The sequence below is a fragment of the Pagrus pagrus genome (assembly GCF_965226575.1).
Source record: "Pagrus pagrus genome assembly, chromosome: 13".
NCBI classification, from domain to species: domain Eukaryota; kingdom Metazoa; phylum Chordata; class Actinopteri; order Spariformes; family Sparidae; genus Pagrus; species Pagrus pagrus.
In genome coordinates, this window is record NC_140197.1 from 23,886,977 (window position 1) to 23,909,927 (window position 22,951).

General features: G+C 43.9%; 1 protein-coding gene across 3 annotated transcripts in view; it reads right to left on the reverse strand.

Moving 5' to 3' along the window:
* Nucleotides 1-22,951, reverse strand: part of znf385c (zinc finger protein 385C) — a 133,088-nt gene that overhangs the window by 28,727 nt on the left and 81,410 nt on the right. The gene's annotated exons all lie outside the window — the stretch shown is intronic.

Sequence of the window (22,951 nt, forward strand, 5' to 3'; positions counted from 1 at the left end):
CCTTCAACAACCACAGCAGAGAAGGGAAACTAAGTAAAATCCTTTCACTATGCAGAGGAAACATGATGAAATCCTTTGAGTAAGCACATTTTGAAGGAACACACTAAAGATGGAGTTGACTTTGTCTCTGGCTCGTGGTTGTTTTGGGTTTTTTTTGCGGGGACAAGTGATTGTGCGATCAATGGGGTAAGAGCTGCTGTCTTTGTTGATTTCCTCTGAATTTTAGGGCATTACGCAGCAAGTCTCTGCTGCTCAGCTGCGACTGCCTGCTGAGTAACAGTTGGACTGTCAGCTAGACCTTCGCCACAAGGCCTCTGATCTGATTATCCAGCTGTGATAATGAATATGTACACTTCTAAAAACTTGAATGCGTTGAATGGGAATTTGCAAGGGGAAATTGCTGACCGGTGAAATGATGAGCACTAAGTGCAGGCACAATACGAACGTAATTACTCTGCACCATGTGGATGATTCTGTCTTCAGTTGCCAAGTACACATAATAACCTCTCTTTTTGTTAATGTTCGGCACAGTCTTCATAGCCTAGCAGTCCTGACGCACACACACACACACACACACACACACACACACACACACACACACACACACACACACACACACACACACACACACACACACACACACAATCAGAGTCATAACAGGATGCTGCTCATTGTGCATCTGCCACACTGTTGCCAGATAGTTTCACCATCCCCCAGCCACCCCGCGAACCCTCCCAGCAGCCTCCGACTACGTGGCTGATGGGACTGGATCTGACACGGGGGGAAGAGCCGGCAACTCTCCGAATAAATATCGAACTGGAGATTTTTTGGTTACAATAACGCAACCAACAGAGCCTTTTTTTTAACTGAGGTATGAAATCACCCAAGACATGCCACGCATACAAATAGCTGTCTCCCACGCTCTGTGCCTGGAAACTGTAAATTGGCCTCACGGTGTATTAGAGACTCACAGCCATTTGAGGGCATGAAATGACATTGCGCTGCCTCTGGATGTCCAAATGTACTCCACAGAGATACAGAGAGAGAGAGACAAAGAGGGAGGGGGGGGGAGGAAAGTGACTCTCAACAGCCAATTAGCTTCCGCTTGATCAGGAGGTGGTGTGAGGGCCACCGTGGGAACCATTATAGCATGGACGGAGAACATTAACCACAATCAGTTTTAATTAAAGACCGGCGCTTTTTATTCCTCCTTTCAATTCTATTTTCCACTCCCTCCTCAAGTATGATGATAATCTGCAAACCTGAGTTTAAGATAGGATGTTACCGCACTGATGATTAGATGAAACAGTACAGAGATGCTGACAGAACTTCAATTAGCCCACAATTAAGACAATTTGATTAGTTCAGTTGCATGAAACAGTCGAGAATTATCATGTTTCTCTCCGGCTGCAGATAGGACCTCATTGTGATGCACAAAGCGTTATTGTAAACATGAAAACCTGGAAAATGGCCAAATGAACACATTATTATACCCGCTTTTGCTTTCAAATTGACCTTTGAAGACTTTTATGTGCGAGAGCCACTTTTCTGTTTGCGGTAGAGAAAACCATTGGCGATGGCATGCAATTTAAAATTTACTACAAAGAAGCCTCTCATTTTGTCCCCTGCTTCCTCTCTGTCTGTCATTTCCTCACCTTACCTTTAAAGCCTCTAAAGTTGTTTATTTGAGTTATGTTTCCGCTCTTTTTTTCTGGGTCACTCGGCATGTCGTGTTGGCTGCACCGCGCTGCATGTGTGTGTACTGGAGTGTGTAAGTTGATGACTGCGTGTGCAGCACACGACGATTTGTATTCCAGTGTGCGTGCGTGTGTGCAGCGGGCGGATGCAGCTTCTGCGTTAAATATGTGCGAGGAATATTTGAGCAGAACAGAGCTCCAACTTTACCCTGTTTGATGTCCTACGTCGGCTTGTCCTCACAAGTTTATCTACATGATAAATATGCTGCCCGAGAGCTTTTTCAGCGGAGATCCTGGAGGTTGTGAAGACTTTCGTATGAGGATTATATCTAATCTCAGCACTTCCTTTTTCTATTTTAACATAATCTGCTCTTTAAAAAGAAATCTCTCTTGTGTAGTTCTGCCCTCTTTTCTCCTTCTCTTCCCCGGATTGCAGGAGGTGGCAGACTGCTCCATGTGGCCTGATTATATGCAAGGCTAAGCACAGTTTGACCCACGACTGAAAATAGAGCGCTCTCAGGAAGGGAGATGACTTCATTCATTTTCTTTCACGTGCACTCACACACCAAAATCCATTGGATTTTTACCTTTCTGTCAACCCCAAAACCTCCTGCTGGCTCATGTAAAGTTTCACCAGTGGGGTTTTTAAGTGCTTCATTAATCACAGAACACAAAGTGAAAAGAAGAATGAAGTGAGATGTGAGAGTGTGCAGGAGATTTATAAGTAGATGTAGACCTCAGGCAGCTCCGTCGCACTGTGGATGAGGGTATGTAGAGGCTAATTTACAGCCTATAAATAAAATATGACCTGACATTGAAGTTTAAATACGATCAATAAGCAGCCCGTGGCTTCAAACAACGAGGTGAGGGTTCAAATTCAATTATGAGAAGAACGTGCAAAAGGGGAGGTGGGGTCGAGATGACCCTCAATTACTGTAATTGGTCTGTTATCTTATTATTATAATGTTTTTTGACATTATATGATGGGAAATATTTAGTGTATCATATGTTCTCTTTGCATGTTAAAGGTCTTGAAAAATTAAAAAGCCCAAAGTCGGGGCCAACGGGAACTCCTCTCTCCCACAGAAAAAATACTCCTTTAACGCGTCATCAGTAGTCCCGCCTCAAATTCCGTGACTTTGTGACCTCACACTTCATCACCATGCCACACATTTGCATCATTGATGCCTATATTCATGGTGAAAGTGAAGCTAACTGGAAGCTAAAAACCAGGACAGAGCAGTGCTGGCTCAGGCGTGTGTAAACCGACCAATCAGAGCAGGGGGGAGGTAAGATAGTGCATCTCTGGACAGTATGAGAGAACTGATGTGTTTTTTGAGCATAAAAGCATGTAAACCAATTCTGGTAGTAGCCCAAAATGAGCATAACATGCCTCCTTTGGTTGCCTGAATGAATGATTTCTAAATTAAATATTTCAGCAGTATGTTTAGGTCTACTGTGGCTCAGTAGAGAGTCGTAGCAGTCCGGCGTTGGTAACAGGACCTCGCAGAGATGCTTCTTCTCCCAGGGAGTGTCTATAATGAGTTCTGTCAGGCAAGCAGTGAGCAGTGCGTCGCTACAGAACCCAACCTGAGCAGAGGCGAGGCCCATCTGTCAAGCTGAGACGATAAGCCCGGAGCCATCCAGAAACAAATTGCTCAGCTTCCCCACTGTGGAGCCCTATGAGGCAGCGGGGCTATGGGCGGGCAACAGAGATACCACTGATTCCTGATGCTACACAGGAAAAAAAAGGAGGTGGAGAAGCGAAATATCAAACACATTAATCTATGCAGATGGTGCCTATGGCCAGCCATCTGCAGCTGTACACAGAACTTCAATGAGACGATAAACAGCAAATAAAAAATCTCAAAAGAAACATCAGTTTTGTTTTTTGGCTTTCAGGCCGCAGGGTGAGCAGTTTTAATAAGTCACCCACACTTTTCCTAATCTCCTCCCTTCGCTTTACAGAGATAATGACAGCTGTTGGACCTTTCCCTCTGGGGTAATAGCAAAACTTACTTTTATAAGAGACTCTTTCAAAAAGGTGGGAAATGATCAGAAGAAAAATATGACAAACATCTCACAGAGAGTCAGCGGCCCTTTTCTCGGTTTTCATTATCACAGGCAGCATTACCATCCTGCAGCGGCATGTCAGAAACAAATCCGAACTAATTCAAAGTGATGCCATGCCCACACACACACACATGAAAAAAAAAAACCCAGGTCTAAAAACTCTGCAGGATTGACAGGAACTCAGATGAGGTTCATTTCCCCAGCAAATTGAGTCATTTGCGAAAGTGGCATTAAGTACGACATCGTTTTTTACATGAATAAATATCAGGCTGGTCAACCAAGCGTCACACAGCCATCATGCCAACTGTGACAACTCATTACAAAATGATTAGATATGGTGGGCGAGCCCGCGACTTGGATCCTCGAGGAAGAGGAGTGCGGCGTACGTGAGAAAATAAGCACAGGACAAGAGGACGCTTTCTAATTTTAGCTCCTCAGCTGATGAGATGAGAAGCGCGAGAGATGAAAACACAGAGAGGCAGACAGAAAGGTGGTTATGAGGCTGTGACGAATGCGAAATGAAAATCAAGTTGTATCGGTGTTGAACACAGCGGAGCCATCCTCTGCTGAATTTCTCATCAGAGACGAGCAGTGTCTCACAACACACTCACACACACACACACACACACAGGAGAAAAGCTCTTTACAATTGATGATCATTTACGCCGCTATTCTCTGAGATTCTTAGGTATCGCAGGCGAGAACCTTCCCTTTATTTATATAAACGACACTAGCAAACTGCTCGCAGAGTAAATTGCACTGTACATTACTTGTGCATTATTACATTCATTGTTATGCAAAAGATCTCATGCTAAGCGAGTTGTTTTTGCAGTGAGCCAGTAAATTGCATTTCTTTCTTGCCATCAAATGGCCTCCTGATCATCTACTCCCATTCCACCTGAATTTGTTTTTCACAAAATGTCTCTTTCCTCACTCACTCTGCCTTCCCAGGTTCTTTGTTTTAGACTTTTCTTATAACACACCTAATTTGAATTCTGCTTTCAGGCGTGCGTCTACGGCCAATTAAAACTCTTAATGGAAATGTGTGCTGGCTATAAAAAGCAAAGCTTTTCAGTTCTTTTTAAGTCTTCGCTGTCAGGCCAGATATTTTTTTTCCTACATTTGAAAACAAAGCAGGGTATTCAGAGACAGCTCTTATTATTTATTATTATACTATATGTAGAGCTACAACAATTTATTGATTAAATGATCAGTTGCCGACCATTAGATTAATCTCAAACTATTTTAGACAATTCTATTTTTTTAAAGGAGACCTATTAGGCTTTTCATTTTTCCTTTCCGTCTGCACCAACAGAGGCTCCTCTGTCCCACAGAATACGCTGCTCCTTAAACACCTCGTCAGTAGTCCTGCTTTTAATTCTGTGACTTCATGACATCACACAAGATCGCCATGTCAGTGTTGCAGCACTGGACAGTATGAGAAAACTGAGGTGTTTTTATCCCAAAAGAAAATTAAATACATGAACATGAGCTTAATACGTCTCCTTTAAAAAACAAAGGGTCAAAATTATCTGATTCAAAATAAAAAAAATATGAAAAAGTGACTTAAAAAAAAGCAAGAAAAAAACAATTACCTCAAAATTGACTAATTACCTTAAATCGCTCATACGTATATATTATAGTTGCAGCCTTAATTAAATAGTATGATATTTGAGTCCAGGGAACAGAGATGCAGGCACCTACAAACTACAGACCAGGACCAACTGATACAATAAAAGTCCTCCAGCTGTGAAGGTTAGCACAGTGGTAATGCACATACAAAGAAAACATATACAAAAGAAAGTCAAGATAAAAAGATCATTTTAATCATCCACACATGTCAACATTTAATCAGGGCCTTTATTGAAAGACTTTAAACCTGAAGTGTCTGTGCTAAGGTCGTCTGGAAGAGGTGCCAATGTTAAAAACCAATTACCTTAAGGTTGCTTTTTAAAATGCCCTCACTCTCAATCAGCAGCGGCCTTGGAAAATGAATGAGCTAATTTTGCCCAACCTGGGCTGTAATTGTTTCAAATCAGCCTCATGCCTCAGCGTCACTGCCAGAATAATTGCTCATGAGCGTGAAGATTAATCTACGGCAGCACATCTGTGGGACTTAATTTACGGGTCGCGGTGCCATGCCTTGTGGATCCATTAGACTCATTTGGTTTTCAATCCTGTGCAGCATATGCAGCTAAACAAAGGTGAAATAATGGTGTGGAGTTGTCAGGAAACGAGCAAACACAATGCACAAACTGCTCAATATTTGTACACAGTCACATGCGCTTGCTTTTCCAACACTTCTGTCAATACATGCATGCACTAGATAGCGAGCCGTGAAAACAGATGCAGAAAGACCTGTGCTCGTGAACTGCGGGTGATCCGTGTGTGAGTACGGTCTCTAATCACATCTAAACACCTGCTAATAGAGGAGAAGAGTCAGATCCAGACACAGTCAACAAATTTTTGCAAAAGGAGGAAAAGTGTCATCATTTGCCAAATGTTGGCCTCCAATCAGCAGCGGCTGAGGAATCAGCATCAGGACTGTGAGCCACTTTCAGGCTGAGAGAGGACGGGCCGTTCGACAAGCTCTCTGAAGAGGAACAGCTGCAAGCTGCAAATTGGGAAGCCTTTGTGAGAAGCTGCTCCGTCCTTTGTTGTCGTCTTCCTCCTCTCCTCAAAGTGCTGGCATGCAGATGTCTCCTCTCATTCCTCATGTGTAATTACAAAGATGGGAGAACGCCATAAAGGGATGATTCTTCATATGAGGCATTGTACTGCAGGCGGCACACCCGAGCCAGGCAGCCGGCGAGTTTTTAAATAGGAAAACTTCACAGCAAAGGATTTAACGCCTCACTCTACTGCCTCGCTTCCTCGCGCTCCCAAACCCTCTCCAACATGACGCACACGACACGATAATGTGGTTGAAAAACAATCAATGTGGCCACCCATGGTGGTGTAACGTAGCCTCAACTTCAGCCTCAGGGCCCTTCAGCTCTGCCTGGGTGCCGAGAAGAGACATGAGGCCGAGCAGATAAGGATTCTTATCAGAGCCGGTGCAGGTGTTTGGAGGAGCGAGGCCATAACAGGATTCCTAAGTTACTATTGGTGGCAGGATTTCACTCCATGTGAAGAGAGTAAGAAAAGAAGCGCAGAGGGATGGATGCGTGCAGGTGGGGATGGGAGTTGTGTGTATGAATGTGTGTGTCTGTGTGTGTGTGGTGGCGTGTGAGCTGGTGGCCAGGGTGTTATAATTGTGAATCCCCTCAGAGTGCAGCGGTACAGCGCCTCTTAGACACCTGCTGGTGTGGCGATAAGGAGTGAAAAGCAATCACTCCAGCTACCCAGCAGCCTCAACTGGCATCTCGCTGCTTCTCAACCTGCTACTTGGGTTTTTCGCTCAAATATAACTGGCTCTCTGTTATAGGTCAGGCTCCCCCTGCGGGCTGTTACCTTGGGGAGGAGATGATGGGAAACAGGAGAGGAGAGAAGAGAGGGAAATAAGGCCGAGGGGTGATTCACTCCTAACAGTTAGCCCAGTTAAGAGTGCATGTTGTCCGACTGTATCAACACAATCCTGCTACAAATCCACAACAGTGTGCGTGTGTGTGTGTGTGTGTGTGTGGCAGAAGTTTCTCGTGCCTCTACAGGCTGCCATTTCAAACTAACTTTCCCACCCGCAGAGGTCAAGGACATGCGGTCTGGCTCCAAACGGGTCCTCAGACTCTCCGGAGAGCGTTTCTCATTAGTGTGATTCCAGCTGAGGATTATAATGCGAATCCTTGGGATAAATCTTTGCTCGTCACGGAGAGACCATCAGCTGTTGCAGTCAACCAGCGCCGACTCCTGAATTATTCATTTTCTGTTTACAGCAGGCGACAGGTGCGTGACCTCTGTGATGAGTGCCCAGGGCGTCTGGGAGAAGTGGTGACAAGGGAGAAGGGGTTGGGGCGCTCGGGGAAGGGAGGTGGAGGAGGAGGGGGGACGACTCAGAGGAAACTGCCAATTTGTCATACTCAGGAGCACGGTAAGGTTTGGGGGCGCTTCTGCTTCTCATGCTTTTTAATTCTGTGGCAGACTTTATGAACGGCTGCATGGGAGGTTTTTTGGAAGGGAGAGTGGAGGATGCAGTTGCTACATTTTTTTGGGGGGGAGGGGAAGCAAGTAAGGTGAAATTACTGTTCCCCAAAATGTTAAGAGTGAAACTCAGGGCGGCAGGGGGGTTGGGGAGGTCTGCCAAGCCTGAGCTGCACGCCGTCTGAGTGGCATTTACTGTAACCTTTCCCCTGGCTTTTAATAACCAGCGCAGAAACAGCAGAAACACGGATCACTGCGATTCACGGGGGAGCACTGCAGATTGCAAACGTATCCCATCGCCCGTGGACAAAGAGCCCATGAACACTACGAGGTCGAAAACAGAATCTCTGTTTCAGCTCCGTGAAAACGTAAACATCAGAATGAGATAGGGCTTAATTATATGGCCTTAAATTAATATTGCAATATTTTTAGGCAATATTTTTGTCTCAATACACAATATATGAGGATGTTTAGATTTTAAAATCTCCTCAAAGCACTTACGACAAAATCAAATATATCAATATCTTTAACCAAATACCTTGATATTGATATTGTGAAAACACTGTAGGGGTGACTATTTGTACTTTCACAAAATATGAACACAATTTGATTTTTAATAAATATTCATCAGTGATGTGGTTAAAACAGGTAAAGGCGAGTATTAGATCAAGTCTGGTAAGTTCAGAAAGTTACATCACTTTACTGTAATTCAGCCTTAAAAGGGGCCATTTGTAAGATATGGCCAGAATTTTAGTTTAAAACATTAAAAAAATAAACTAAAATTATCAACAGATTGTGAAGAAACAACAGTGTTGACATTAATTCAAAGATATATATCGACTGTGTCGCAAAGATCTCTCCTGAAGTTAGCATGCTAACCAGCTAGCCCCGGCCCGTACTGTCTTTAAAACCACTTTGAACCCCAAGAGACTATAGTCCGTTAGCCCCTCGTAGTTTCAGGTTCATTACTAAGTCTATTAAAAGGAGCAATTTCTTAATACTGTCAACAGCTAGCGATCATGCCTACTCTAGCCTGTAAAGTTATACAGCCATCAAGTTACTTACAAGTCGAGTTGGAGCTCTTTAGCTGCTTGTAGCTCATAACTCAACATGGACTAACATGCACATGCTGCCAGTCCGGTTACAGAAGCTTTATCGCCTCTAATTAAAAAAGGAGCAGCAGGGAGATAAGGTGCCCACCATTTATTTATGATTCATTAATACATCAGGACCTTATGATTTATAATTACCTTATTTCAGTTTTCAACTAAAAAGGATGTTCACTCGAAAAAAGATGTGTGTCCTATTTGTGGTGCAATAAAATATTTGTTTCTCATTTAAATGTAAGTAATTGATGTTTAATGGAGATAATATCGTTCATCGTATGTATTTTGACAATATAATCGTGATATTACATTTTTATCGTATTCATCCATTGCCTAATAGTCTTGTTAAGTCATCGTATAACACACAAAATAAAACTCACGAAATCCGCAATCAAAGTTACATCATTTTACTGTAATTAGGGCTTTAAAACCAGACAGTTACGCCATATCACGATATAACGATACCAGAAAATCTAAGCTGATATACTGTCTCATACCAAGATAACGAAAAGCATATATTGCCCAGCCTTAGTATAAGAGCACAAATGAGACGTAGTAGCAGAGAAGAATAAAAGAGGACACAAGTAGCAAAAGGAACAGGGAGAAACTGATAAATAGAGATGCTAGAGGCAGGAACTAGGCGGATGTTGTCAAAAAACACAGGCACCCCGTCGGGTTTGTTTAGTTTAACACCAAAGAGATTCCAAACTGAATCACAGGAATTCAATCTGGTTCACTCAGCCTGAACAATAGTCTCTGACACCTGATAGCTCAAGAATAAGCCTCCCATTTATGCACACATATTGATGTGGACATCTGCATGAACACACACACACACACACACACACACAAGAATGCATGCAAAAGCAAACAGGCGCACGCGCTCTCCCTCTACAGAGTGATGCATGGGTTTCACCTTCAGGCAACTGGGGGGAAGAGATAGACATTTCTCCCCTTCGGCCAACTCCTGCTTCAGACAAAATAACAAACGGCTGAATGATATAGTGAGCTGTCCCCTCTGGTTGCGATGTGGGAATGGAACCACAGCTCTGAGACAGCAGCTACAAATGGCCCGTCTCTATGAGCGCTCTCTCTTTCTCTCGCTCAGCTGTGCATCCACAGAGACCTTGGCAGATCTCAAAGACAGATTAATCTCGATTGAAAGTTGCTGAAGTGTCCTCAAGCGTCAAAGCATTACTACTTATCGCGGGAGAGCGCGGTGGAGGCGAGCCAATGAAAAGACAGAACATAAACTCAGGGGGTCATTTGGGATGGACGGACACCCACGAAGCGGCCGGCACTGTTAAGTGCACAATCACTAGATTAAGCCCTCATCATGAGAAATCTTGATTTAACAGTCTTCTTCCCAGCTGGCCTGTGGTAAGCCTTGTTGGAACTGCATGAATCTCATGTTTCCACCACTCGTACCAGCATGAGTCTCACAGATTTGGCTGCAGAAAGAAACTCTTCCTCTCATATCCACTTAAATCACTGGGAAGAGGATTTCATTGTGGCATTTTAACATTACCGCTTCACTGTGCACCGCGCGTGTGCGAGACAAGTAGCTGTTCATTTTTCAAACGTAAGTGCGCAGTCAAACATATGGGAATTAAATAGAATCAACTAAACTTTTGCCAGCAGCTTAATGCAAATATTTGTTTCATTAAAGTGGAAACAGACAATTCTTCTGCCCTCTTGTTTCCAAGTGGTATTATTGTTGGCGGCGATGCTGCAAAGACAGCCGGATCACTTTCTGTTTTCCACAGAGTAGCAACTACCGACAACACAGGACAGAATGCGAGTGTATTTATTCATTTAGTCTCTAATAGAGAATGACAGCAGATAGAAATGGTGCCAGGCTGCCAGCCTGACTGGATCGCCAGCCAGCCTTAATTTTTCCAGGAGATTTGGTGCCAGGTGGCAGAAAAAACAGAATGTGAAAGCATCTAGATGCTGGTGGTGTCATTATTTTATAACTGTTACACTGTGCAATCAACATTTTCTTCAAAACACACACACACACACACACACACACACACACACACACACACACACACAATCACAATCCCCAAACCAATCGGCTATCATCTGTATCGTCTGGTTTTGGGGATGTCCAGAGAAACCAGTGGACAGCTGGATCCTTTTCTGTCTATCAATCAATCAATCAATCAATCAATCAATCAATCAATCAATCAATCAATCGATATTCGTGTCATGATATGTTGAAGCAAAAAACATGTCTATTGCCAGTAGTAGTAGCCGGTCTATTTAGATTGAAGTTCCTAAAAACTTGTCTTTTTTCTATAGCATTAAATGTTTGTAACCAAAATCAGCATTAATTAAGTATTAAGTATTAATCTAATCCTCGCAGACTAATCTCTGGACTGTGTAGGTGTGGTATGATCAGGTTTGATTGACAGTGAGTAAAAAATCCTTCCCATCCATCCAACTTCCATCGGATTGTTCAGCTGTTGTTAAATCCTGATTGGTGCACGTCCCCGTTTTTAAAACTAATTCCTGCCCACTTTAAACCCCGAAGAATAACCCCTCCGCGAATACACAAACACCTGCCGAAGACTTGATCACCATGCTGTTATTTTTGCTGTCAAGTGAGATTTTATTACCTTGAAAAACGCGTCTTTAAATTCACTCCCTTAAGAGGAAACACCTTTTCACATTACATGATGCTCAGAGGGAGAAATCTGTTGTGCTTCCTGACAGCTCCCATTATGAGTTATACTCACTGACAGGTTTTACTGAGGCTTTACTAAAGGTAAGGCTAAAACAAAAAAAATCATCATTTAATTAAATGTACATCTAATGTTATGATTAATTAGCTATTTTCCACTTATTATGTTTATCATATAAATCAAAGTTTCATCTCTCTGTCTTCATTTTTATCATGAGTCAAATACAGTCTCCTTGTGTAGCCCTACTCACTCATATATAACTAAATATGCCTGATAGTTTTCATCAAGATCCATGTATTATTAGCAAAAATGATAAAAATCTTGCAATATTCAAGAAAAATTTGAAAATATTCCTGGATTTGTCCCTTTATCTGGATCCGAACCAAAAAATAATGAGGTCTGTTCTGCTCTGAGAGCCGTCCTACATCCAGGTTTGGTGGAAGTTGAGTGAGGAACAGATAAAACATTCAGCTGGGGATGATACAACATCGTGGTCTGCACATCATGTGGATTAATCCCATATTTATAAGGCAGCATCCAAGGAAGTCCTCTCTGAGCTAATGACATAACCCTAACTGGTGTATCCTGAGCTCTGTAGACCTTTGGCTAACATGCTGTTACCTCGTCTGACTGCACGGGCCTCATCTAACCCACTTCAGTCTGTCTGCCGCTGTCTGCTGAGACAAAGAGGATTTAGCGTTAATCTGGCATTAACAACAGCAGGAGAGCATACTCTCCACAACAACGCTCCAGAGAATAGGACTAATCAAGACATCATGAGCATCAAACAGGGAACAATTACCCCTAATAAAATCAATTCTGTTGATTGACTGAGAGAAAGAGAGCGAGAGCCGACACAGTCGCTTGATTGGACTTGATTACGCTTGTGTGGTTTGTATAGGATCATGCAAAATCGAAAAAAAAGAAAAGGAAAAAACACCTCAATGGATAATTTAAACCGGCTTTGTGTTGAAATCAGCCAATTTCACCTTTTTCTTTGTGAATTAACGCTGTTTCTTTCAAACAATGTGCCATTGCTTTGGAGTTTGATTTGAAAAAAAACAACATAAATCAGTCAAATATTTTATCTTGAGGTGACACAGGTTCATTGGCAGAAGGCAAAAAATCCAGAAGGTAGCACCCCCTAAAAAAACAAAACAAAAAGCCAGTCCTAAAAAGGCACAAAACGTGCCTGATGAGGTGACAAAGAGGGGGTTTGATTGTAACAGACAACAAACGTTGGATCTGATTGCAGTAATGAGAAAATGGTTTTAAACAGGTGGAAGTGTAGCCGGGGAAGTGTACAATTAGCAATCCCTCCTCATTAGTAAGCAAATGAATTCAATCACCTCTCTTTGGTAAGCGGCTTGATAAATCCCTTCAAAGTCGTGTCTGGCTTCAACCGCAGCGAGCAGCCTTTAATAGATGCAGAGCTGCTAATGCATCATTCTCATTGACTCTGCGCTCGCTAAGATCAGCCCGAACACAATCGTTGCCCTCGAGCAAACAAACCAGAGTCAATGAGGTTGGGGCTCCGCAGGGAGCAGTGAGGAGTATTTTTCCTCTGCTGGCTCCAATAGCTTAACAAATTTTATTCATATGTCCCTGGAGAGAACCGACTGTGGTTGTGCTTGAGGGGAGGGCAGGAGCTCCGAAGGGGCGAGGCAGCGTTGGAAAACGCAGATCTGAGAGGACAAGCTGTGTCTTTTTAGTGAGTGGTTAAGGAGAGCTGGGGGAAGCTCCTCTGGCAGAGAGGTTTTCACCCAGGTCAGAGGAAACAGTGTAACACACAAGTACAGGTACTTCTCAAAAGTACAGAAAGGGCAAGCTCTGAAACATCCTCAAAGTACAAAAGTAAAAACCTTCCCTGTGAAGGATGTTTCTACTAGCCATGTCTGTGCGAAGCTAACTGAACCACAACATATTAATATAATTCAAAGACTGTTAAACTCAACAGCAGAATCAGCAGGATTCATCCGAGCTGTTCATGAAGGCACCTTTAACGAGCCTGTTTTGAAAATGTAAGAAAAATAAATACTCGAAAAACAGACTTAAGTACAGTAACAAAGTATTTTTACTTTGCTAGTTCCCACCTGTGAAAACCAGCATTATCACCTGCTGTACCACTTTGTGCTCTTCTAACACAGTGATGTGGTCACTGGGACTGGAAAAAGTTGAGTTTTCTGCAAAGTCCAGCCCCGAGGGTCATCCTGAACACTTAAAAATGTCTTCAGTGATGCGGTGACATTTGTGGCATCGAAAGACAATCGATTTATTTGTTGTGTCAGAGCGACACAAGTGCGGCATTTGGCGGCGGCTCAGACCGAATCAAAACGCATCCCTCTCAAATCCACTCCGCAGCCTTAATCAATTCATTAGACTGCCTCTTCCTGAACACACACACACATGTGAGCGAGGCACAGCGATGATTAGCTTGTCCCACTTAATCACTTCCCTATCAGAGACACCTGCGAGGCTGCAGCAGCCTCGTGTGATTATGTGTAATCATACAAATGTCACATTTGAATGATAAGCAGCGTGAGAGGATGACTCAGAAACATGATGAGCCGCATATTCACACCATCGAGTCTTCAGGTACGCTCGTAAAAAAATAAATAAAAAACTATTCAGACAAGTCCCACAAATATATTTATATTTTACAAAAGTTCACACAAATATAATCTGCATATGCTGTGCAGGCGTATAAATACACACAGGCACCCACACTGGGCTGGGGGGGAGGGCAGCCTATCTGCTGAGGATAAAAGACATCCCTTATCAGCTTCCTCATAGAGGAGCTGGGAATGAAGGCATTTACTCAAATGAAAGAGGCAGCTTTTGGAGATAAGCCGAGAGAGACGGAGCTCAACTAAGCTTTCAGATTGGACTGGGCCTACGGAGGGAACAGAGGAGGACGGGAAAAAGCGGAGAGGGATGTGATGGGGCGGACGCACGGACGAGTGGATGATAGATGGGTGGATTGTTGATGAAGTGATGGTGCCGTGTTGTGCTTTGAGGCAGATGCGTGCATACAGAGGAGGAGTTTGTGGCTTTTGTCTGCGATGGAAGTGCTTATATAAAGCGTATTCAGAGGATGTGGCTGTGAAAGCTATTGTGTTGACCCCGGTGTTTCGTCTGTGCGGGCGTGCACGTGTGCGTCTCTACCTTCTGTCTATCCCTGTGCTCGTAGCTGGCCCTGTCTGCACAGCGAGCTGGCACATCTTTCTCCACTGCGCTGGGCTGTGAGCCGCGCTAGAATAACCCACTTCAAAGAGACCCATTGTCACACACTAATGTGGCAAACGGCAGCTAGCGCCACAGAAATCAGCACACACCGAGACTGGATATTCCCTCCGAGTCCCTCCGAGATGGGGGAGGAAAGGGCGGCGTGGGAGGGGATGAAGAGCAGGGGGAGAGAGAGAGAGAGAGAGAGAGAGAGAGAGAGGGAGAGAGAGAGAGAGAGAGGTTTGTTCACAAACACACTGCTGTGCCAACATTAATCATGTACACTCTCATAAAATCATTAGAGCTGATCATTCCCAGTCAGCCTCTCACCGCCGCGGCTCAGCGCTGACGAACAGAGGCGAGAATGCCAATTTCTGTTCGAGATTCAAGCCAACACACACACACACGCATGCGCGCGCGCGCACGCACACACTCAGAAACAACACACAGACACCTTTGTAGTGCAAAATATCAACACGCAGAAGTGAGACAGCTGAACTAAACAGCAGGCTTTAGATGACTGGAGATGTATTTATGTTCAGAGCTTGTACATACTCTACATGTTTTCTTTATTAAATTATGGTTTGGTGCCAAAAACACCCACTCTATTTATGCAATGCCACTGTATTTTATCAACTCATTTATGTATATTCATATATACTGTTTGTGCAGTCTGATTACACAAGAAATTACACCACTGACTGCATCTAAATGTGTTTGTGTGCCTGTGTGTGCACAAAATTACCTGCTAGAATTTATGCATTTGAGTTTGTGGTTTCTCGTTGGATTTATGCGCATCATAAAGTGTGTCTATGCACGAGCTCTGCCAATCCGCATGTGTTCCCGTGTGTGTGTTTGTGTACAGAAAATGCTTACTATTTATATTGGGGGTTGCATTTTCTCTGTGTGTGTGTGTGTGTGTGTGTGTGTGTGTACAGAAAATGCAAACCATATGTTTTTGGTGATTGCATTTTGTGAATTGATTTATGTTTATTCATTTGTTGTTTAGGCGCAGCAATTCAGAGCCGAGTTCTCCTTCGTGTCTGGATAATCTATACTATAATTGCATTTTCCCAATTAATTATAGAGTTCTTTAAAACCCCAACTTTTATTTGTTTGACCACATGAATGTGGAGTATATATAAAGGGCAACTCCACCATATTTACACATTTAAGTGTGTTGGCAGGTCTTGGGGAGTGATACTACGTATGTGAAAAAAGTAGTATGAAGCCTTTTGTGGTGCCAGAAGAAGCAGCATGTGGTCTGACAAATTCCCCCAGTGATGTCACACACTGGCTAAGTTGCATTGTGGGTGATGTAGGCACTGGGTTTTGAAAAGCAGTCCACTAGCTGTCGTTATTATCCACAGTGTAAAAACAAAATCGATACAGCAGAACCAGAGATATCGCCTTTTTGTAAATCCACACATTCTTCTTCTTTTTCCAAACATGGTGCCTACATTACCCACAATGCAACTAAGCCACTAAGTGACATCACTGGAGGCAATTTGCAGTGTTGTAAAAGTACTCCAAAGTCATACTTGAGTTAAAGTAAAGATATCGTGCTAAACTACAACTTGTGAATGCCACCAATACGAGTAGTACTCGAGTAAAAGTCTTAAAGTATCTGACCTTAAATGTAATTAAGTATCAAAGTACAAGTAAAAGCAAATTGTACATATATTCACAACAGTTATGGGATCTGAAGTTCAGCATTAAGAACCCACTACTACTATACTTAAGTATCGTACTTGAATAAATATACTTTTATCTACTAGTTTATCAGATTACATGCAGCTTCCCCGAGAGCCACAAAAGGCTTCATACTACTTTTTTTGCAATAGTACTCCCCAAGACCTGTAAACATATTTTAATGTGTAAAATAAGTTGAGCTACCCTTTTAGAGTTATTTTTTTAAAACTGCATTTACAAATATTACAGATGTAAACAGCGTCAGACAAGATGAATGTGTATTATTTCTGTTGGCAGAGCAGCTTCTGTTCACATTTAGGCTGCAGCTTGCTCCTGTGTGCATACAGTATTGTTCATATATTTGTGCATTTGAGTGCAGAAGGACTGGACATTAATTCCCAGCCACTGTAATTAATCCGGCGTGCAGTGTGCTGTTTAACGCTCCTGAGATGGCGAGTGGTACAGGCCGAGGTCAGCATCCCGACAGCTAACAAAGAGCCGGAGCAAAGACAGCCATTAGAGCTGGATCGCCGCGTCTTCTGTTTACACTTACCACCGTTTACACACTAGCTGCACTCTATTATGCGCGTTGGACCCTGGAGTATTGCACATCGGTGGTGGGAGCACCAGGTTCTGATGGCTGGAGTTGACTGTAAAATCGATGGCCTTTGTTACTTTCTCGGCTGCTGATCCTTCAGCTCGGAGAGCCGGGGCGGTTATACAGATGGTCTGGTTTTATGACTCAGAAATGCACTTGAGACTGAGCGAGGACTGAGAGCCACAGGAGAGAATAAGAGGGAGATCTCCTTTTCAGGTTACATGCCTTTATGTTTCAATTCTATTTCTACCTGTCTCAGTTTCTCAGTTTTCTCTTCTCTTTATGCTTTTCTTCTCGTCCTTCAGTCTGCCGCTCTTAAAGGCCTTTAACTCTTCTCTCGCTCGTTTAAGCCAAGGTCAGAGCATCAAGAGGAGGACTAGACGGCCGTTCGCTTGAAAGCTGCTTAAGACTAATTAATTCACAAGCGCAGAAAAACACACACACACACATGCATGCAGCACTGGGAGGTGATGTGTCGCTGCTTCCCTTCATGGCCTCCATCTTTAGCCTTCGCACCCGGGGAAAGTGAGGCTAAGTGGTGAGGTTTTTGGAGCCGAGGGACCATTTCTCATGTTGTCAGAGCGCCCGCTGGGCCTCACATATGCCTACGGCTCTCAGCATCCAGAAGCCATCACTTCAGCAGGCAGGCTAATCAAACCCACGCTGTCACTTCAGAGAAATAACTTGAACTGTCACTCACACACGGGCATTTTCCCCACAGGGGGCCCCGGGGCCATAAAGGGGCACATGCGAAACGGTGCATTCAAATGTAAGAAGAGTGAACACGTCGTCACTGTCACAACACAAATTGTACACTTACATATTAATAGTCTCCACTATAAAGAGCATATAACTGTGTGTATCTACGAAGAAAAAATGTCTCATGAATATCTACGAGGGTCGAATGGAATGGGGCACGTTTCAGTCAATTCATTGACGTGTGACCTCTGCTCTTTGTTGACTCCTGACCCGTCTGAAAGACGCCTGCAGGTCCATGCAGACAGATCTACTTATTATTAGTGCAAATGTCCCGCCCACTCACCCTGCTCCCCAACCTCTAACTAAATACAATGCATGCACAAAATTCCACCCTAAAACACTCGATACTCAACCAGATGTTCATTTCACATTAATCTACGACGTGTGTCCTGTATGTCTCGAGCTAATCGTAGTCTTGTTTAGCCAGACATATCTCTGAATTTCATTTTAGTGCTGTGCCAGTGCTGGACAAAGGTCTATCTGAACCTTTTATCATTCTAGCAGGGTGGAAAGATGCTCTGGCTCGTATTTCTTTAATCAATCACATCGTCTTTGGGCGGTGCAAAGCCCAGGATGCAACCATTGTGACCTTGCAAAATAGTGTCGGATGGGACTTGTTTTGGTGGAACATTTGCACGTAGGGAGGCGAGTACTGGCATCAAAATGGCTAATTCCCTACAAAAGAACCAAGCAGGCCGGCCCTATTGCACAATCCAAATATTTGTCAAGGCTTTGTTTTCACTGTGTAGGTACCTAGCTCGGAGGTAACACGCAAATAGCGAAGCGAGCGGAGAATGCTGACTGAAATAGTCGGCTAATAGCAGGAGAATATGAACAGCCTACTTCTTGTGAGTCAGAGGCTAATCACAAATGTTTTGTCAGTGACAGAGGAGTTCGGTAGAGAGATGAAGCGGGAGCCATGTCCAGAAATGTATTCTTGGTATTTTCCCCTATTTTTTCGAATGCAGGAATAAAACCCTGAAATAAGTGAATGATTCTAACATAAATGGAAAATGTCTGCATTGGTGTCTTTCAGTGTTCTGGAGTCAGATCAAAGCCTTTCAGTAATTGGCTTTGTGCTCCCATAACAAAGATGGACTCAGGATGGAAAATTTAAAAAAAAAAGACGAAAAGCAAAGACAGGGGGAGTACATTGTTGATCCACGACGAGACTGACAGAAAGGCAGAGAGACAAAATTGTATCTCCAAGAGCTCTTGTTTTATTTCCTGTGCCCTTGGTTCAGATCTGAGTGGGTATGTTTGCTCAAAACCTGCTTTGTGCTTTGTCTAATATTGGGGCTTCACATTTAATAATCCCCACGCCATGGATTCAGACATGAGTCATACAATTTTGAACTACCGGTGGGAAAAAAGACCATTCTTGATTTTTTTATAGGATGGTGCCTGGACCCGGATCAAGACAACGGTCTGCCTGCTAGTGATCTCGTGGGGGATTGAGAGGGATGGCACAGTCTAACAAGGGGGACTGTGTCACTCAGCTAACGAAATACATAAAAATTCACATGGTACCTACAAGTCCTGGAAAGAAATCCACCACAGAAGAGTCAGATATTCTTATTTTTCCACAACAGACGTTCACAAAAGAGTACGCAGCAATAAGTCACGTTGCATTCTAAGTAGAAGGTGTGACTCATGCTTGAATACCAGCGCTTCATCACAGACGACTCCTGAAAAGCGCTGAACATCAGAGGTTGACGATACACAACAACAGAATCCTCTTTTAAACTCTCCCGCCCCTCCTGGACTGAACTCTACCGGGAGAGATAAAACAAGATCAAGAATAGTGACTACAGCACGGCTGAAAAAGAAAGAAGTGTGGGAAACAAAAGAGTTTTGGAGCGATGACGCGTCCCATAGTTCCCGTTAGCTGGAAGCAATGGCTGACTGGCACATTAAAGTGAAAAAGAGCCACACACAAACATCGACTGCTGCATAAAAGTGGGATAGGACTTCACACCAGAGGGACGGCATATAAAATGCAGTAGGATGAGAAACAGTAAATATGAAATAATGTATTATGCAGCTTGTTGTAGTACTACACTCCTCTCGTTCTCACAGGAGTCTTTACTGAGACTACACTGACTAATAGAAGCTGAGGTAATGAAAAATAAAAAAGTCACTTTGAAGACAGATTTGTCATTTTGAGGTGAGGTGTTTGTTGAGCTAATAGAGCAGTGGGTTATTTGTCTCTGTTGTGTGTGTGAGTGTGTCTGTGTGTGTGTGTGTGAGAGAGAGAGATGGTAGAAATGGGTTGAGCAGGAGCTGGAGAGCTGCCACCTTCATCCCTCTGGCCCACGAGGGATGAACAAAGAGACAGGAGGCTCGGGAAGGCCATCCATCATAATGTCTCGTAGCCTCTCATGCTTTGCCTTTGCGTGCATGTCCGCACGCACACACACACACACACACACACACACACACACACACACTAGAGAGGCAATATTTTTTCCAGTTCTGATCTGATTCCTTCTGATCCAGACAGAAGTTAGACTGAAGCTAAAAGTTAAAGCACCAGGGTTGTCGAATGAAAATGATTTTAACTCCCTTTTGCTAAATAAGCGTGTGAAGGATGAATTGCGGAGTCTCGAAGCCCGAGAAAAGAAGCTGCAGCGGATACTTCTGTATCTTCTGCCAGACAGCAGCAGGGCGAACAGACTGTGGCCGTGCAGACATCTCACTTCACCGAGGCAAGGCCAATCAGGCACTCGAGAAAGAGCCTGTGTGTCTAAGAGGCTGATGGTGGAGTTGGTGGGAAGTGGACCAAAGCTTCCAGCCTGACAGTGCTGCCTTTTCATTAACTCCTTAATTTATGCCCCCTCCACCTGCTCGACTTCAAATAGAGTTCAGTGCTATGGCTTGCGAACCCCTACAGCCTCTACACATCACAGCTGGACCCAAGGGCAAGTAGACACTCAAGGTCAAGGACTTCCTGTTGAGATACACATTAAGCTTGAATTCCTATCATTAAGCTTGTAGGTAAAAATCCTGCTTTTCAAAGCCATTCTACTCATTTTCCATCAGTCTCTGACAGCCCTGCTATCAGGGTGTGGCCACCCCCACTCTGGTCGCAGACTGTAACCCTAACCCCATGTAATTAGCCCTGATCAGGCTTGGGCCCCTGTTTAGCGCAGATTACCCAGCCTCCCATGCATTCCCACACCCCCCACCTCAGATCCTGCAGATAAAAAAGGAGTGGAAGAGGAAGAATGGCACCCACTCCCAGAGGGACAGGCCTATAATCAGGCCTCCCACAGCCCCACAACCTGTCCCCTGCCTGGGGGGACAGCGGGGGGTTGAGGATGGATGGGTAAAGCGAGACGAGGTCGAGCCCCCACTGCCACCTCCTCAACTCCTGCCTCTCAGAAGGCAACAACACAGCGACTAATCATGGCCGTCATCGAGAAACGACCGCTACGTGGTGCTGAGAAGAAGCCGACGCAGCGCTCAAAAGCTCCCCGGTGAGCCACCAAACGGCTTTTAAGGCGACATAATGGCGGAGGTGAAATCAGCACAAGACGGAGGCCTGAGTTATTTGGGCCCCACTTGACAATAGAGCTTGTTTTTTATGAGCTGACTAAAAGGAGAGGGAAGAAGACAACATTTCAGTCAAACATCTCAACGCTGAGGTGCCTCGCGTGCATCCATCGTCACCGGTGGAGGGATTAGGAGGCGGCGTTTGGGTGGAGATGTAAATATCTGGAGAAACGCTAATGTGGCATCCATTTGCATGAGTCATTGGCCCATGCACCGAAGCCATTTTAAGAGCACGGGGATCTCAAAGCACCCCGCAATCTCACTCATATAGCGAGATCCATCACATCCACAGGCTTGGTGTGTGCCTGCGTATGTGTGTGTAGTGCAAGCATGACATCTAAGTCAGTAAACAAGACTATCAGCATATTCTCTTTGGATATTTGGAATAATCTCATCCGTTTCACTCACAATTGCTCATCTGTCTTCTTTTTCTTTGTGTCTCAGAGCTCAGTGCAGCCAGAAAAACGCTGACATGTAAGGATAGTTGCATTTTGGCAGGAGAAAGGAGAAGATTAGGCTGCGGCCATAAATCAGTCTTTCAGGTTGTGCACGCGGGTCAATCCCTCAGCTCAGCCTGCACAAAAGAAACGTGCGCCTTCATTCTCAGAAATAAGACGGAGTCGGTCGCACAAATGAAGTACATGAGTTCACCAATCTGGATTTAATGGGTATTTTTCAGATCAAATCCGAGCAAAAGTGCCAAGAATATTTTTCTCACCCTTCAAAAACGTTTGACAAATTGCTTCTACTTACTTTAACAAGTCAGAGCAAGGTGATCAATTCTATTAATAAAACATCTGAGCTGTCTGAAGCCTCTCAGGCAAATCAGAAAATAAATGTTTATTGATTATTTTGGAGGCATGCCTGACTCAATAAAGATGCTTAATTGAAATTTTAAAAAACACATCACACTGTTAAATCAGCTCCTGTTTACAAGAAGCCAATATTCCACTTTTAACCAAAATGTGTTTTGCTGAAAGAGTTGCTCGTTCATTTTCATTCACAGCTGGTGACAGATGTTTGAGAAGACACGCGGGTCAGATCTCTTTCTCAACACTTTTTTCTCTCCATCATTATCAATCCAAAAATATCAGTGCTCATTATTTTGGCACATTGGGAGAATAAACTTCCAGTCTGGATCGAGGAGGAACCCAAAGGAGGCTGAGGTGTGCGTAACTCCGCACCAGGCAGGATGCACACGTTAGGATGGAGATTCCGAGCTCTGGATAACTTGATCGAGACAGTTTCAGCCCTGTGATCATTACAGCGGACTACACGACCGAGGCTACTGATGAATAACACATTAAATCCCATCGTTAAACGACTCTTTGAACACGCAGCGCACGATTAACTTCTTTAACAGCATCATCACAAGCATCAGCATTTCTGATATCCAGCGCGCTTCTTCCTCTCGAAACAGATGAAGACACTTTTAGATTTTACGCCTAACAGACCATCAGACCAGCTCTCCAACCTCCA